Source organism: Dermochelys coriacea, chromosome 5, assembly GCF_009764565.3.
Source record: "Dermochelys coriacea isolate rDerCor1 chromosome 5, rDerCor1.pri.v4, whole genome shotgun sequence".
NCBI lineage: Eukaryota > Metazoa > Chordata > Testudines > Dermochelyidae > Dermochelys > Dermochelys coriacea.
The window spans coordinates 898,854-915,746 of record NC_050072.1 but is presented as its reverse complement, the minus strand read 5'-3'; positions in this window follow the sequence as shown (position 1 = coordinate 915,746).

Genomic DNA, 16,893 nt, shown 5'->3' with positions numbered 1-16,893 from the left:
GCAGAACTCTTAATGGGAAGGAACCTAGGAATTCACCTGCTCTTTCTGCACCCTGCTGAAGATGCTGAGAGAGGAGCAGGCTGGATCCAATGTACAAGCATCACCACAAACTTCAGGTGTAAGTAACACACTATATGCTCTTAATTTCTGCAGTGGCCCTTGCCGGTTATCAGGTCACATTGTAGCACAGGTGGGACACTGTCTTGGGTGCCCAAGTTACCAAGTGGAAGGCACATTCGTAGACATTAGACAGGTTAATCTGCAGGACCATGAGCAGATGCCTGCAGAGAATTCTCATTTGGAGCTGGAGGTACCAGGTGTTATGGTGCCATTAGACCACCCAATTGCTCCATCCAGACATATGGAGACGGCTGAGGACTATGTACCAACCACTGCAGTGGACCTGGATGCGAGGCCTGCCAAGGGGTTGTGTTATCAGAGAGCCCTGCTGCACCCACTATCAAGAAGCACAAGTGTTTCCACTGAGCCTTTCCAGAGAATCTCCCAGACCTAGATACCGACTGGATGTGCAGCAATACAATAATGACACCAGAGGGCAGAACAAGGCCTTGTAAGTGACTGAGGATTAGGGACCTTGCTCTGAACTCTTCGTAAGGAGGTTGGGTTGGGCTGTTAGAATGGCACCCTGCACTCTGTCCTCCCCCTCCCCACAAGGCGCCCTGCACTCCGTCTCCCCCCCACCCCCGACCCACGAGGCGCCCACACATCCCCTCCTGCTCTGGCGCCAGCTTCACTGAATGGACCAGCTGCACCGGAGCTGGGCTCTCTGGGCCTGCAGAAATGCAGCTGGTGCAAAGCAGGAGCACTGTGATGCTCCTCTTGACTGAGGGTGGCTTCGTCGCTGAGCCAGCGGGTCTCCCAGCGTGGAGGGAAGTGTGAGTCATCCCATGGGACAGACACACGGCAGCAAGGCCTACAGCACGGTCCCGCTCCTCTCCGGCTGCTGAAAGCCAGTGAGACACACCTGGGCCACCACTGTTGGAGATCACCAGCACCTCTTCCAGGGAGGGCAGCCATGCATCAGCCCTGAGTCACAGGCCAATCCATGGGGTTTGAGAAACTATCACTCATTCCAACGGGTTTTCTGTCTGCAGCAATGCCTACGAGTGTCCCTGGCAGGGCTGGCAATGGGCTAATCCCAGCAGCACCTGCCTGATGCCTTAGGGACTCTCGGAGACAGAATCTGACCTGCCCTAAACCCTGGGTTATTCTGCATCTTAAATGAGCCATCAGCTCTTGATGGCCCCCTGCACACCCCGCCCAGAGGAACAAACACACCATGTGGTGGCACTATTTCGAACAGCTCCTCCCAAGGAGATCCTCACCTCCCAGAGGGTGTGACCCACAGGCTGCTGCACACAGCGCAGGGAGGTTATGCACAAGCAGGAGATGATGGAGACCACAGGACACTGTATCTCTATTGCCATGGTTGGCACAGAGATATCCAAGTGACAGGGACCACACAAGAGACTTGACAGGCAGACAGACGTGTGGCTTAGGCCGCAGGGCACTTGGTGGTGAGGTCAGGTTCCAATTCCTTCCAGGGACACTGCGTGATCACACCATGAATTGGTGGGGGGAGTCAGGCCCCATGCTCCCAGTGGGGTGATTTGCCTGTGCCGAGAGCCCTTGCAAGGGTCATGCTGACACCCTCTGCGCAAGGGGACAGGCAATGCACAGGCTGCAGGGCCTGGCATGTGCTCCCCGCCCAGGGCGATGGCACACTAGGAGCATGCTGCCCATTGTCCAGGTGAGACAGGCCAGACTGGCAAGAACAGTGCTAAGGGCCTGGATGGAGGGACGCAGGACAGACTGACAAAGCCAGGGCTTGTTTAGGCTGCAGCGATCTGGCAATGAGGAGATGGAACCAGAGGAGTAAAGCCAGCTCAGGACTAATGCGATGTAAAGGAACTGCCTGAGGTCAGTGTGACGAAGCGGGACTGTTCTTAAGATTTCCTCTGAATACTGTAGGGGTGCCTCAGTTTCCCCTATGCATTTCTTAAGTCTCTAGGTGGTGGGATAGCTGTAGCTCACAAAAGCTTATGCTCAAATAAATTTGTTAGTCTCTAAGGTGCCACAAGTACTCCTTTTCTTTTTGTGAATACAGACTAACATGCAGCTACTCTGAAACCAGATAAGGGAGTGTAATTGTTGCAGAGCAAAGGGCCAGGTACATAAATGGCGACACTCTGTCTCCTGGCAACTGATGGCCTGGGACCTTCCCCCTGCAAGGTGAGAGCTAAAGGGTTGGAGAACAAAGGAATCCGGTGTGCTCCTGGCCCCGGAAAGCCCAGAGGAGGTGGGGCTGGAGGGGGAGTCAGTTTGGGGCTGGCTGGGGACATGGAGTGAAGTGCAGCTGGGGTTCTCTGGCTCTCTGCCCCCCAAAATGGACCCAGCTGAGGGGTCCTGTTCTCTGCACCTACAAGCTCTGTTTAGACCATGTTCCTGTCGTCTAATAAACCTTCTGTTTTACTGGCTGGCTGAGAGTCATGTCTGACTGCGAAGTTGGGGGGCAGGACTCTCTGGCTTCCCCAGGACCTCGCCTGGGCGGACTCGCTGTGGGAAGCGCACGGAGGGGCAGAGGATACTGAATGCCCCGAGGTCAGACCCAGGAAGGGGGGAGCCGGGTGAGCTGTGTGTCCTGCAGACAGGCTGCTCCCAGAGAGGAGACTGCCCCAGAGTCCTGCCTGGCTTCGTAGGGAGCAGCTCCAGAGCATCGCCCGGGGACTCCGTGACAACTGGTGGCAGAGGTGGGATGTACTGCACCCTGCGGATGGCGCTTCCTGCATTAAGTGACTGGGGAGCAGTAAAACGAAGGGGGATTGACAAGGACCAGGCGCGCTGAAGGCTCAGAGAGGAGCGGTTTCGGGGGGGCAGTTACCCCCTGGGAGTGTGTGACCAGCGAGAAGGGCTGTGCAGTAATGGGGTCCCCCTGGGGACTGTGGTGAGCAGTCTCAGCGGCGGAGGAGCCTGTGGCTTGGCCCTGGGAGAGAGAAGGACTTTTGCAGTAACAGGGTTCCCCTGGGGATTGCAGCGAGTGGTCCCAGGGGCGGAGGAGGTTGCAGCTCGACCCTGGCAAAGAGGTGGTGACCTCGAGAAGGGCTGGCACACTAGGGGTTCTTCCTGGAAACCATGGGGAGCTGAGAGCACACAGGCCTGTGAGTCCACAAGAACTTGGGAAGAGCAGAGTGATGGCCTGTCACCATCTCCTTAAGAAGGACATTGTAGCCCTGTGCAAAAAGAGAGGTTTACACATTTGAAAGTTCACCAAAGCACAGTTAATTGTGCAGCTGGAGGAGGATGATCACTCTAAGGAGCAGATTCCTGACCCCAAATGGGGCTACAGCAGGATCTGGGAGCAGCTGGAGTGGTAGCCAGGCATACCTAAGACTCCTGTCCCTGAGCTGATGGGGGTCTTCATGATCGGATTCCCCATCCGGAGATCGGAGACGGACGGGATTGGAGCTGAGTCCCAGAGAGCAAGAGGACTGGGAGAGACAGCGAGAGCCTGAGAAAGAGCTGCAGAAGCAGCAGCAGCATGAACTGGCGATGGTGGAGCGGAGAGGCAGAGGGGACCTCCCAGGGGTGAGTGGGGATAGACCCCGGGGGGCCAGTTCCATAGGGAACCTCGAGACTAAATTGCTGCCTCTGGTTAAGGGGGGGATGTGGATGCCACCTCACTGCCTTTGAGCAGGCTGGCGATTTGAATCAGGGGGACCCTGCGGAAAAGCCCCAGTGTCTAGCTCCCTTGCTGGGTCCCAAGGCCATAGACTCATCAGCCAGATGGGTGGGGAGGTGGACAGGCTCCCACTCCTGGTCCCAACCTATACGTCTGTGTGGAGTTTCCTGGGGTCAGGCCCCTCGGACCCACAGTGGGAGCGGAAGGGGATGGTCAAGGGGGAGACATTCCTGGGGTGGCGAGATCCTGGGACGGAGAGAACTGTTGTCAGGCCCCTGGTGGTGCAGCCTCAGATGCTGAGGGGCTGTGTGAGCTGGGTGAGGGTCCCAGGGATGAAGCCCCTCGCCCTGCCTATGCCCAGATCCCTGTGCAGACACAGGAGGGGTGGGGCTGGCTGGTCATTGGGGTTCTCCAGGATATCAGCTGTGAGACCCTGTTGGGGGGTGACTGTGTCTCTTTGGGACAGGATCCAGGCCCTGCTCCTGTAACGGCCAAGGGTTTGAATTTGAATCCAGGGAACCAATCGGCGGAGAGGGAAATGGTCAGTGAAGATGCAGATGACCTGGCTGGCAGCGGGGAGAAGCTGCTAGGCTCAGGATACCTGCCTGCCAGTAACCAGACCCCTGGGGCTGGGTGGGAAAAAGAGATGTTCCCTGCCCCCCTGCATATCAGAGTGGGGGCCTATGCTGGCTCTGATGCTGTAAGAAAGCAGAGAGTTTGCTGCCTGCCCCACTGGAACAGCAAGGGCAGCACTGAGCAAGCGGGGGGGGGGGGAGATAAGACCCCAGTTGAGTGGGGAGACTCACAGGCAGGGCAGGTTGCCTGCCAACCAGGTTTGCCTTGTCCAGAGGTGCTGCTGGGAAGTGATTCCACGGCAGGGAGGGAGCGACCAGGGACAGGGTTCAGCGGGGCTGTGACCCCAGGCCCAGGCAGCGAGAGGGAAGACTGGATAGCTGAGTCTGCAGAGCAGAACAGCTGGGTAGTTAATCTCTGGAGAATGCAGGGGATGGCAGGTCTACTCTCATCTGCAGACACTTTGGATAGGACTTGTAGTCTTTCAGTGAATTTAACATCTAGTTCCTTGTGGAAGCAGAGGTGGGTAAGGGAAGGACAACAGAACGTTGAGAGCACAGCTTGTAAAAGGGAACCTGAGAAGGGTAACTGCGATTTGCTGGAAGTAGCTCAGGGTAGTGAGAAGAGCAGCAGGTTATCTGTTTCAGAGTAGCAGCCGTGTTAGTCTGTATTCGCAAAAAGAAAAGGAGTACTTGTGGCACCTTAGAGACTAACAAATTTATTTGAGCATAAGCATATCTTTGGGAGTGGCAAGGTGCTTGATAAGGAAAGTTTGGATGAGCCTAGGCAGCCTTGTGAGCTGATAGCTTTGTCTAGTCAGGAGGGTGGGAAGGCGAGGAGAGTGGAAGACGAGTGTCCCTGCACCTTACCTGTTAGCTGGGTGGAGAAGTGTGACAGGGAAGGAAACGTGCCTGTGTCTGTCAGGGGTATTGACTTGCCTATGGAGGGAGCTACCCCGGTAGTTATCTGTGAACAGCCCTGTGTGCTGGGACCAGGGGAATGATCCCGAGCTGGGTGTCTGGGAAAGGAGAAAGTGTCTCCGGCTCTTCTTTGTCTGTGGAGCAGACAGAAGGGGCCTTTCAGCCGGTGATGGTTGAGAATAGTGCAGTTGTCTCAGAGTTGGTTCTGGATTCAGCTGAAGCCCAGGAAGGGAATGGTCCTAAGTTTGTGTCTGCTCCGGAGACTGGCCCTGTAACTAGGTCGCATCCAGTTAGTGTCTATGTAAAATCCCAGAGACCAGACAGTTCTGGTGCTTGTATTTTGCCTGTTGCTAGTGTGTGGCTGGGGAAAGGCTGTAGCAACTCTGTCTAATCAGGGTGAGATCCTAGCCTGGGCACAAGGAGAGCAAAAAGGTGATTTGATTGTGTTACCTCCTGAGGGTGTGGAAACCTGTAGCAAGAAGGAAAAGATTCCTGAACTTGTGTGTGGCAAAGGGAAGGAGAAGGCTTCTAACCTTTTATCTAGGAAGTCTGACAGTTTGCCTGAAAGGGGGATTGTGTAGGAATCCGCCTGATGGGCCAGAGGTGATTCTGGATGTAAGTGAGACCCAGAAAGAGTCTGTTGTTGCTCAGGAAAGTGTTCCTCTAGAGCAAGCCCTAGGTGAAGAGGGTAAGGGCAGAATTTCTGTGAAGGGTGAATTGTTGCATAGAAAAGCCCCTAGGGAAAGGAATCCTCATGGAGTCTTTGCAAGCAGTTTACTGCCACTGAAGGGTGTGAAAGTGATTTAATCAAGAAAGTTTCAGTTCCTAACCGCCAGAAATTTTCTGTTGTGAATGAAGCCACTGACTTTCCGGTTGAAAGATCCAGTGTGGATAGCTTTGAGAAGGTCTCAGATGGAGTGAAAGCCGTAAAGAAAGTTGAACAGTCCTCTAACCAAGTGGCTGTGTTTGGCCAGCTTGTTGGGGAGACAAGGTTGTTGAGATAGGGATGTCTCCATGCTAGTTCTGTAAGTGAACAGTATGTGGCCCAGGTGAAGATGGGGGCTCTCAACCAAGAGAGCCCGAATTGCAGCCCTCTAGACTGGAGAGCTGGGAGAAGACCCGATCCCAGTTTGACCCCTGGGGGTTTTGGGGTGGCAAAAGGGCACGGGCCGCATAAACCTTCCCACATGCGGCATGCGAGTGCTATCGACCAGCCCCGACCTAAGAGAGTGCGTGAAACTGGAAAGGCGTAAAACTGGAAGGGCCTGGTGTAACTCCCACTGAGGAATGGGAGAGATGCTGGGGCATCCAGGGGAACGTTGGTGGCTTCGAACTTCCCCAAGTCACCGGCTAAAGTGACCCAACTCAGTTTGGTCTCGAAGGGGGGAGGGATGTGACGAAGCGGGACTGTTCTTAATGTTTCCTCTGAATAATGTAGGGGTGCCTCAGTTTCCCCTATGCATTTCTTAAGTCTCTAGGTGGCTGGATAAGGGAGTGTAATTGTTGCAGAGCAAAGGGCCAGAATACGTAAATGGCGACACTCTGTCTCCTGGCAACTGATGGCCTGGGACCTTCCCCCCTGCAAGGTGAGAGCTAAAGGGCTGGAGAACAAAGGAATCAGGTGCCCTCCTGGCATGGAAAGGGACAAAGCCCAGAGGAGGAGGGGCTGGAGGGGGAGTCAGTTTGGGGCTGGCTGGGGACATGGAGTGAAGTGCAGACATGGTTGTCTGGCTCACTGCCCCCCAAAATGGACCCAGCTGAGGGGTCTTGTTCTCTACACCTACAAGCTCTGGTTTAGAACATATTCCTGTCATCTAATAAACCTTCTGTTTTCCTGGCTAGCTGAGAGTCACGTCTGACTGCGGAGTTGGGGGGCAGGACCCTCTGGCTTCCCCAGGACCCCGCCTGGGTGGACTTGCTGTGGAGGATGCTGAATGCTCCGAGGTCAGACCCAGGAAGGGGGAAGCCGGGTGAGCTGTGTGTCCTGCAGACAGGCTGCTCCCAGAAAGGAGACTTCCCCAGAGTCCTGCCTGGCTTCGTAGGGAGCAGCTCCAGATCATCGCCCGGGGACTCCGTGACAGTCAGTGGGCAGACAGGAGCTCAGGGCACCCAGAACAGAGGCACACACAGGGTCTGCCAGCCTGGGCACCGTTACATGTAAAGCACTAAGATGGCAGCTCCAGGTGCAAGGGAGCCCTGCCCAGAGCTGGTCCCTCCTGCACTATGGGATTGGGGTCTGAGAGGCACAGAGGAGGTAGGGCAGGAGAACAGCTTACTGGCCCCTCTCCTGGCATTCGCACAGCCAGCCAGGGCAGAAGGGAAAGGCAGTTGCTGTGAATGAGCAAGGGTGGCTCTAATGGGCCCCACTGCCCCCTAGGAGTCCATCTTCAAAGGTGGGCAGCAGTGGTCAGGAGAGAAGGAGACCCGTATACATGGGAAGTGGGGCACGGGCAGCAGGTGGATAGAGACCCATTGCTAACGCAGAGACTGACCAGGGACATCCCCCAGTGTCCCCCTCCCATCCGGGTATCCCAGGATGGTGGAGTTTGGGCATTCCTTGCAGCTCTGGAAGAATGAGACCCATCCTCCTCACATGGCTCTGGCCAAATGGCAGTACCAGGGGAAGCAAAGAACCATCAGGAGGGACCATCTTGGAAGAACTCAGCTCACGGGGAGACAGTTATGCCCCTCTTACTGGGCTCCCATCCCTGGCACCCTGCCACACTTCAGCCCCTGAGACAGAGATGATGAAGGTGAACATAGGTCACTCAGAGCCAGCAAAGTCCATTAAGATGGACTGGCCTGTGCTTCGGGATGGGTCCTACCCCATGCGCAGCGCAGCGAGCCTGCGGCATGAGATAATCCATGGGGATGGATTCCCACACATGGGATGACCTTTGCATTTATGGGTTTTCTGTGCCCTTGTTGTCACGGTAACCTGAAGGATTCCTTGTTTGTGTTTGGATTTTATGTGCCAATGATGGAAAAAATGGAGCAGAGGCAAATATTTGAAAGGGAAAAATGTGGGTAATGCAGCAGCTGTGTTGTTCCATGGGTTCAGGGCAGGTTCAGGGGACAAGCTCGTTTATGAGTGGGCTGGAGGCTGGGAACATCTATCTATCTTCTCTGGGCTGGGCACTGATCTCTAGCCCTGAAAGCCCCAAAGGCACCCCATGGCCCCAGTACCACAGCCCAACTTGGCCAGCTCACCTAGAAGAGACACTTGCGTGCAGAGACTTTAAGGCCATCTCAGACCCCGGTGATCATGTAGGCCGACTTCGTGCATAGTACAGGCCCTAGAATTTCATCCCATGAGTCCTGCATCTAGATCCTAACTCGTGGCTTAGCTTGTGCATATCTTGCAGAATGGCATCCCATCATGCTGGGTGTGACCAGAACCGCTGTGTCTCATGGCCAACAAAGTGGCATCTTCAGCATGTGACTTGGTGCTCAAAAACAGCATTATACCAGATCAGTGCAGCACATATTAAAGGGATTAGACACTCACTGACAGATCTCAAAATGTATTTGTAAATCAGGAATCATCATCCATAGGGGCTGCTTCTAGTGGGGTCCCGCAGGAATCTGTTCTCTTCCCAATGAAAATCAATGTCTTTATCAATGATCCGGAAGGAAATGTAATATCTTTTTCCTCTTATGTGGCACCTCCATCACTGGAGGTTTGCAACCAGGGTAGCCCATTCAGTACAATCCTCTAATCTCTGTGTGGATGAATAGACCTTTTGGTCCCCCCAGAAGACCATGTGTCCAACCAACCAAGATCTTCTTTTTCTGCTTTGTGTTCGTCTGCCATCAACTTTCCCTTCCAGTGCCCATAAAGATGCATTGCCTGCTGAACCTCTGAAAATGTGCCCTGCACATTAAATCTCTCTTCAAAAGGTCTCTAACTGGTTTCTCAGAGAATGTAAAATCATTGATGGTAAAATCTGCAGATGACAAAAATTAGTTGAATGGTAAATAATGATAAGGACAGGTCAATTCTACTAAGTGATCTGGATCGTCTGGTAAACTGGGCTCATTTGGACAACATGCGTTTTAATAAAGCAAAAAGCAAGTGCATCTATCTAGTAAATGCAGGTCACACTTATAGCTGGGGGACTGGATTTTAGAGAGCGGTTACTCAGAAAAGAACTTAAGCTTCATGGTGGAAAGAGTCTGCACACGAGCTCGCAGTGCGATGTGGGGCTAAGAGAGCAAATGTGATGCGTGGGTGTCTAAGCAAGGAATATCCCATGGGAGCAGGAAGTAGCATTACCACTGTGTCTGGCATTAGTGAAACCGTTTCCGAATACTGGATTCAGTTCTGATGGCCACACTTCGGAATGAAGGGTGACTAATTGGAAAGGGTTCAGAAAAGAGCTACGAGAATGAGTCAAGGTCTGGAAAACTGTCTGGACACCAAGAGACTAAAGAAACTCAGTCTCTTAAAAAAAGAAGACGGTTAAGAGGCGACTGACTTGATCACAGTTTGTAAGTACCTACCCAGGGAGCAGATTTCCAACAGCAGAGTGCTCTTTCGTTTAGCTGACAAAGGTAGAAAAAGATCCAATGGCGGGAGGCTGAAGCTAGACAAATTCAGGTGCTAGTTTTTAATAGTAAAGGTAATTAACCATTGGCACCAATTCCCAAGGGACATGGTGGATTCTCCATCACTCAGAGTCTTTGCGTGCAGAAACTTTAAGGCCATACCATACTAATCGTGATGGCATTTCTTTCTAATATGACTGCTCTCACTCCCCAAGTAAAAAGAAAAGGAGTACTTGTGGCACCTTAGAGACTAACAAATTTATTAGAGCATAAGCTTTCGTGAGCTACAGCTCACTTCATCGGATGCATCCGATGAAGTGAGCTGTAGCTCACGAAAGCTTATGCTCTAATAAATTTGTTAGTCTCTAAGGTGCCACAAGTACTCCTTTTCTTTTTGCGAATACAGACTAACACGGCTGCTACTCTGAAACTCCCCAAGTAGCGCTGGGTGGGGTCACGTGGGCTACGCAGGTCAGACTGGATGGTGCTGGCTTTAAAAATCTCTGAATTTACAGGCTGGAAACTTGGGGCTTCATGCCATGTGGCCAGGGGAGGATGAAGGTGCCCCTCCTTCCTCACAACAAACACAGCCCTTTGTGTTGCTCTTCCAGGCCACTTACCGCGGGGTCCCCTCTAGTACATTCTATTATCTCCCCACATCAGGGGCTGCAGCCTAGCCGGCCGGCAGTGCCCACCTCCACCACCTGAGAACTGAAGAGAATCTCAGGAATCCAGGTGGCAGCAGGTGTGACACAAGGTTAAGAGCTACTCTGGCTGCTGCAGCCCTCCTGGCTGCCCCTCACAGCTCAGGTGAGGAACTAGATTTCCTCAGATGGGAGCCAGGGACAAACCCAGCCACCTACTGACCAACCCCCAACCCCCTCCCTAGAGACAGCGAGCTGCCAAGGAGCTGGAATCGGGACCGGAGGCCTTCTGGGAGTCAGGAGGAATCACACAGAGGAGAACTGGACGAGACTCCCCAGCGCACATTCACCTAGATTCTCTCTAGTCTACTTTTAAATACCTCCAGCAACCGCGCTCCCAGCCCTTCCCCGAGTGGGGAAGGTGCACCGCAGCCTGATACATCTGGCTGAACTTTCCCCTTGCAGACATCACCCTCATATGGAGGGGCAGCCACCGCCACCATCTCACTCTCAAGGGATTGTTTCTGAGGTTCAGCTTGAATTCTCTGTGGTGTCCTTCTGCTGAGATCCCCACACCCCTTGTCCAGAGTCACCCTTCTCCAGCCTCCCATGTAGATGGACCCTGGCCCCCACCGTTAGTTAACAGGATGTTTCCTAAAGTTCAATGATATGTTCCAAGCTTGGTGAATTCCAAAAAGTCAGTAGACGAAATGATAGAAAGTAAGTGTAGATTTTTCTACAATTGTTTCAATTGTTGGATTCAAGAGGTGATAACAAAGTTACTACTATCTTCCTTTGAGAAGGTAACTGATGTTTTCGATAAAGGAAATGCAGTAGGTCGAATCTACCTGGATGTCAGTAAGGAGTTTGATACAGTTCCACATGGGAAATTATAAGTTAAATCAGAGAAGATGGGGATTAATATGAGAATTGAAAGATGGATAAGGAACTGGATAAGGGGAGATTACAACAGGTCACACTGAACGGTGAATTGTCAGGCCAGAGGGAGGTTACTAGTGGAGTTCCTCAGGGATCAGTCTTGAGAACAATCTTATTTAACATTTTTATTCCTGACCTTGGCACAAAAAGCAGGAATGTGCTAATAAAATCTGCAGATAACACAAAGCTGGGAGGGATTTGCCAATATGGAGGAGGACCAGAATGTCCTACAGGAAGATCTGGATGACCTGGTAAACTGGAGTAATAGAAATGGGGTGAAATTTAATAGTGCAAAGTGCCAGGTCATGCACTCAGAGACTAACAACAAGAATTTTTGCTATAAGCTGGGAACTTATCAGTTGGAAGTGACAGAGGAGGAGAAAGACCTGGGCACATTGACAATTCATAGTCATCCTGGGATCAACCAATGTGATGTGGCCATGAAAAAGGCTAACACGGTCCTGGGGTGCATCAGGTGATGTATTTCCAGTAGAGATAAGGAGGTGTTAGTATCATTATACAAGGCACTGGGGAGACCTCATCTGGAATACAGCATGCAATTCTGGTCTCCCATGTTTAAGAAAGATGAATTCAAACTGGAACAGGTGCAGAGAAAGGCTACCAGGATGATCTGAGGAATGGAAAACCTATGTTATGAGAGGAGACTCAAAGAGTTTGGCTTGATTAGCCTAACCACACAAAGGCTGAGGGAAGATAGGATCACTCTCTGTTAGTACATCAGAGGGATAAATACCAGGGAGGGAGAGGAGTTATTTGAGTAAAGCACCAGTGTTGCCACAAGAACAAATGGGTATAAACTGGCCATCAACAAGTTCAGGCTTGAAATGAGACGAAAGTTTCTAACTATCAGGGGAGTGCACTTCTGGAACAGCCTCCCTAGGGGAGCAGTAGGGGCAGAAAACCTAACTGGCTTCAAGGCTGAGCTTGATACATTTATGGAGGGGCTGGTGTGACAGGACTGCCTATGATGGTGTGTGGCCCATTGGTGACTGCCTGTCACAAAAATCCCCAACCGCTGGAGACGGGACACTAGATGGAGAAGGCTCTGAGTTACTACAGAGAATTCTTCCCCAGGTATCTGCCCACATACTCAGGGTCTAACTGATCACCATATTTGGGGTTGGGAAGGGATTTTTCCCTAGGTCAGATTGGCAGAGACCCTGGGTTTTTTTTTGCCTTCCTCTGCAGCATGGGGCATGGGTCATTGCAGGTTTAAACTAGTGAATTCTCTGTAACTTGCAGTCTGTGAACCATGATTTGAGGACTTCAGTAACTCAGCCAGAGGTTAGGGGTCTGTTACAGGAGCAGGTGGGTGAAGTTCTGTGGCCTGCGATGTGCAGGAGGTCAGATCAGATGATAGGGATGGGCCGAATAAGAATAGACATTACAATTTTAAACCCAACCAGTTTCCCATAAGTGACTTACCACAAGATGTCAGAACATGTTAGTGTTAAAGCTGAGTGGGTCTAATATTTAATTTTCTTTCTTGAGACAGGAATTCAATACCGTGCTCCTGTCAGATAATTTCTAAATTATTATCTGCAAAAATACTAGAGTTTTCAGTTGCTTAAATAGCCCCTGGAATCACGGTTAAAGTTGTCTCCTCCCCCCAGTCTGAAATGGCGCCCCTTGGGCAGGGACAGAATTCCCCCCCCCGACACACACACACGCTGGCCTGACTGGAGCTGCCCCCCAATACAGAAATCAAACTACGCCAATGGTCCCACTCCCCCTCCTATGTGGAGCTGCACATGTAGCCCCAGCGCTAGAGTGGGACAGCCTTTTGCAGCCTTGTCCCATTGCAAACTCATGTCCAGTTTGCAGCCCCCCGGGTCTTTCTAGCTATCCCTGACTCCAGCCCCTTTCCCTTTGGAGCGCGTCACTGCACTCTTCCATCCTGGCAGCTTCGCCAGGCCCTTTGCTCACCTGTTTGAGAGGTGAGTTAAAGGGGACAGGACCTACCATTGATCCCTGTAGCACCCACTAGTGCAGGGGTGGGCAAACTATGGCCTGGGGGCTGCATCCGGCCCTTCAGATGTTTTAATCCAGCCCTCGAGCTCCTGCTGGCAGAAGAGGCAGGATATAGGTGGGGCCTCGGAGAAGGGGCAGGGCAAGGGTGTTCCGTTTTGCGCAAGTAGAAAGTTATGATCCCTGCTCCCCCCGAAGTCCCACCTATGTTCCACCCCCAGCCTCACTTGCCCCCTGCCTGCCACTCGTGCCTCTTTGCCCCCTCTTGCTGGCCAGCTGCTCACTGCTCCTGGGCACCTCTTCACCCCTCCTTTGAGGCTCCCATGAGAGTGGAGCGTGGACAGGAAGAGTCGGGGTCTCAGTGGAAGAGGACGAGCAGGAGCAGGGCCTCGGGGCGCAGTTTGGGTGGGGCCACGGCTGGGGGACCCACCTTTTTGGCAGCGGCGTGCTCCAGTCCAAAGGCGGTGGGCTGGCTGTTTGGAGAGGCTAGCCTCCCCATCTCCTATACCCTCTGCCTAGGCGTGGGTGTATATTTATATTCTCTCTCCCACTCACTTGCACACTGTGGGAGTCACGACCGTTTTGCCTCATGGTAGGATTTTATAGCGATTTCAATGAAGCGGGAGGTTTAGTGAAGCTGGGGAAGTGGCTAACACTGCTGCACAATGCCACTCAAGGGCATAAACCCCAGCCCTGCTGTGGAATCAAGGTCTGGACATAGGCGTGGGAAGTACGGGTGTGGGGGGTCCTGTAGGACCCCTATGTTTTGCAGCCAGCATCTCCACCACCCAGGGTCCTGGCCGCCAGCCCCATTGCTGCACCCCTCTTACTCCTGTCCGTGTCCCCCACTCCCATAGCCACGTACCTGCTCCCGGCCCCAGCTTTAGGGGGTGGTGAGGGGCACGGACAGGGGTAAGAGGGGTGCAGCTCAGCACCCCTACTCCAAAAACTGTTGGAGCGCCACTGGGTCCATTGCACTGCACAACCCAGACTCTTGGGTCAGGTGCAGAGTGGGCCAAGGATTGAGTGTGTATCAATCAGACTGTGGTGTGGGGTGGGAGGGGCAATGGGAGAGGAGGAGCCAACCCCAAGGAAGGCAAGTCCCAGCAGTCTGTGGGGAGAGTGTGACGGGGGCAGAGTGACATTAGCGACGTGATCTCGCTCACACTGCCAGGGAGGAAAGGGCGAGATCCCCCCCACCCAGGGCAGTGCATCTGATCTCTCACCCAGCATCCCAGAGCCCTGCCACCTCACTGCTCTGATTACTAAGCAGTCTTGGGGGGAGAGGCACAAAAGGGGCCAAAAATGGCCAGGAGACAGAAAGCGAAGAGCAGGATGAAATGGTCAATGTTCACCACGGGAAAAGGTTACCAGCAGTCTCCAGGCTCTGTACTAGGTCCCATGTTGTTTAATATATTTATTAATAAGCTGGAACAAAGTTATTTAAGTTAGTCAGGACTGTGAAAAACTTCAGAGAGACCCAACCAAGCCAGACGAACAGGCAACTCTATGGCAAATGAAGTGGAGTGTCTCTAAATGCAAAGGGATGGAAGGGGGAATTTAAACTCTCCTGCCACCTGACAGGGTTCTAGGTTAACTGCCTCAGTCCAAGAAAGGTTTCAGAGTAGCAGCCGTGTTAGTCTGTATTCGCAAAAAGAAAAGGAGTACCCGTGGCACCTTAGAGACTAACAAGTTTATTAGAGCATAAGCTTTCGTGAGCTACAGCTCACTTCATCGGATGCATTGTCCAAGAAAGGGAGCTGGGTGTCACTGCACAATGGAGACCTCTGCTCCCTGAGTCGCTGCGGTGAAAACTGCTAAGAAGAAGTCAGAAGACATTGGGAATGGGATGGGGAATGCTGCAGAGAATCTCCCAATGCCTTGACAGAGAACAGTGCACCCACCTCTCAAATACTGTGTGCAGCTCTGGTCACCCCAGACCGGACCGGGCAGAACCAGAAGAGGTCAGAAGGACAAGGGGAGGCCCAAGGGCCCAGATGAAAAGAGAAGGAAGATTGGGATTGTGTCCTGAGAAAGGAGACGGGTAAGAGGGGAGATGATTAAAGTCTATAAATACTGAATGGGCTGGAGAAGGGAGTTTGGGAGCTTTTCTCCCTGTCTCAAAACACAAGAACAAGAGGACAGCCAAGGAAACTGAAAGGTGACAGATTTAAAATGCATCAGAGGAAATGCTTTTTCACACAGTGCATAATTAGCCTGTAGAACTCATTGCCATGGAAAGTCAAGGAGGCCAAGAACTGTCAAGAATCAAAGAGGCAGTGGACATTTATAGGGTTATCAGGCATGTCTAGAATTATCAAAACTAATGTTACCAAAAATTCTGGCAGGGCTATTAAATCTTGTGCTTTATGGCTTGAGCCAAACTAACTCTCAGAGACCAGGAAAAAATGGATGTTGGGGCAGATAATCCCACACCTGCTTGCTGTGCACTTCTTACACGTTCCTCTGTCAGAGCTGATCCTGGTCAGTAGAGACGACAGGATATTGTACTAGGTGGACATCAGGTCTGACCATTCGACAGCTCCTATGGTCCCTCCAGCGCAACACTGGTCTCCACCCCTCAGCTTACTGTCACACCTGGAGCCTCCTGAGCCAGGACATGAAAGCACCAAGATGTCCACATGTCAAAGCTGGGTCCCTGGGCTCGTGTCAGTGTGACCCTCACCCCATCCACACAGGGTCAAAGATTCAGAGACCTTAAGGCCAGAAGGGTCCATTAGATCTAGTCTGACCTCCTGTACATCACAGGCCAGAGAATCTCACCCAGGTACCCCCGCACTGAGCCCAGTGACTCGTTGGGCTAAAACATCATCCAGAAAGGCCTCCAGTCTGGATCTGAAGACACCAAGATATGGCAAATCCGCCACTGCCCTGGGGAGTTTGTTCTTAGGGTTAATCACAGATACAAATTTGTGCCTTTTTCTAACCCAAATTTGCTTCTGCTTCCAGCCATCGGTTCTTGTCCTGCCTTTCCCTGCTAGATGCCAGAGCCCTTCGGTCCGGGGATTTTCTCCATGGGAAGGTATGCGGGCACTATCATCAGGTCACCTCTCACTGCTCTGTGCGGTACCCGGCGCAGATGGCGTGCCTGACGTCGCTCACCGGCAGAGATCTCTGCCAGCCCTTGACTCTCTGCTGCACCCTCTTGTGGCAGGATGGCACAGGCCACTCCACAGGCCTTTGGAGAGGGAGGAGGCCAGTTCACCTGCCAGGTGACCCCCACTAGAAAAGGTGCCTGGAGCCTACAGAGTGGGAGTGTGGGTGACTCAGGCCTGAGGGGCAGCTGGGAAGGGGGCAGGGAGAGCAGACATGGGGCTAGGAGACCAGGGCTGGGAACAGGAGACAGGCCAGAAGCCAGGAGGCTGGGGAGTGGGAGAAGAAGACTCCCAGGGAAGGCCCAGGGGAGCGACCTGTGGCCACGGTCCTGTACCCAGGGCAGGGAGCTGAGACAGGGCAGTCAGACCCAGCAGGGACATGAGATGTTTAACATGCCCCAGGCAGTGGGTGCTGCTCAAACTATTGCTCTGTTTGAACTCTAGCAGTGGGCTCCAGGCTCGCC